The sequence below is a fragment of the Monoraphidium neglectum genome, assembly GCF_000611645.1.
Source record: "Monoraphidium neglectum strain SAG 48.87 unplaced genomic scaffold scaffold01639, whole genome shotgun sequence".
NCBI classification, from domain to species: Eukaryota; Viridiplantae; Chlorophyta; class Chlorophyceae; order Sphaeropleales; family Selenastraceae; genus Monoraphidium; species Monoraphidium neglectum.
Genome location: NW_014011989.1, coordinates 6792 through 8433, shown reverse-complemented (window position 1 = coordinate 8433; position 1642 = coordinate 6792).

Genomic DNA, 1642 nt, shown 5'->3' with positions numbered 1-1642 from the left:
CCTCGTGGGATTGCTTGCTAATCGCAAGCAGCAGCACCTGCAGCCTGCCTGCAGCCCATTATTACGCTAGTCAAGTGTGATGTGCACGTTTGTAGCAAGAAGTATTTGTGGCAAGATGGCCGGGATACAAACCCGAGTCGCTCTGAGCCTGCTGCTGTTTGCCGTGTGCATGCGGTGCCTGCGGAGGTGACCACTTGAGGCGCCTCACGCTGATTTACACTGGTCATTGCATGCCTGCCATACCTTGGCACGGTTGTCAACCATCGCCGGGTGAAATGACATCACCTATATCTGGGCTCTGCCACACTGCATGCCCCAGTTGCACAGTAACTGCACCCACCGCCGGCACCGGTGCAGTGTCAGATGCTGATCTGGGTCGCAGCTGGAGGCCCATCTGCGAGAGCGAGAAGAAGATGTCGCGTGGCTGTTGCTTAATCACATTTTGTCGCAGCTGCAGCGCCTAGGTAGCGTTTCTCGCGGTCTCCCACCACGCTGCAGAGACAAACGGAGGGCTTCGCTGTTGTCCGGGTCGTGTGCAAGAGCCCGCGTGTTCTTGGCTTGCTCGAGACCCGTCCAGGCAGTCTGGCGCCAGCCACGCTTCATGCAGCGCCGTGGTGAGCAAACATGGGTGCTGAAAACATAGGTGCTGGTGCTGGTGCTGGTGCTGGTGCTGGTGCNTGGTGCTGCTGCGCTGGGCGCCGCCATGTTCGGCTGCCCGTTGCGCTGGGAAGTGCTCAGCAACGACTTGCTCATGTTTAGAAGGTTGAGGTACCCGTTTGCAACTGACATCAGTGTGAGGGCCTGCACTGATGACAATCGCCGCCCGGGTGCTGGCGTCCCACCTTTCAGGCGACACCCTCTCGGCGCGGCGGCGGCGGGCGGCGGGCGGCGGCGGGNCGGCGGCATCGGCCAGATGACCCCGCAGGCGCGATTCTCAAGACCTTAGTTGCGCCCCCTTGAGACGGCTGCATGTGCACTCAGCGCCCTGAATCTCAGGCCCCGCCGCTGCTGCTGATGCTGAGCACCAATCAGCCCCACACTCCGATGAGCACCCTAGCCCGCAACTCAACGTGCCCCACCATGCATGACGTCGCAGCAGCCCCTACCCGCACCTCCTCCCCCCGCCCACCCCTCGACCCGTTTGACCAGGAGCTACAGGAGCTGCTGGTTGATGAGTCACCTGCGGAGGGCACCTGATTCGTAGACGTGCGAGAGCCCGGGGGGTGAGACGCCTGTGCCGCGCTTCAAGCTCTTCCTCCTCAGCCAGGTGCTAAGGGAGGCGTCGAGGCGTCCGCCCTGCCGCGCCCGGGCACCCTGCTGCTCGGCGCTGGGGCACTGGCGGGGACCCCCGCGTGTCGCATGCACCCCCTGCAGCAGTCGTGCGCTGCCCCGAGCTTCTGCAGCCGGGGCCCTGGCGGGCGATCCCTCGTAATCAAACGCGCAAGGAGCGGCCAGCGCGGCCACCATGTCAGGCAGCCAGCCCCTGCCGCCCCCCTCACGGGCGCATCCCCGCCGCACCACCGCTCCACGCCCCAGGCGCATCCGCCTTCCCATTGCGTTGGATTCGACACCCTTCATTCTCAAACACCCCCCCCCCACACACACACACACACACACCTCCGCACCCACTCGCCGCTGCAGG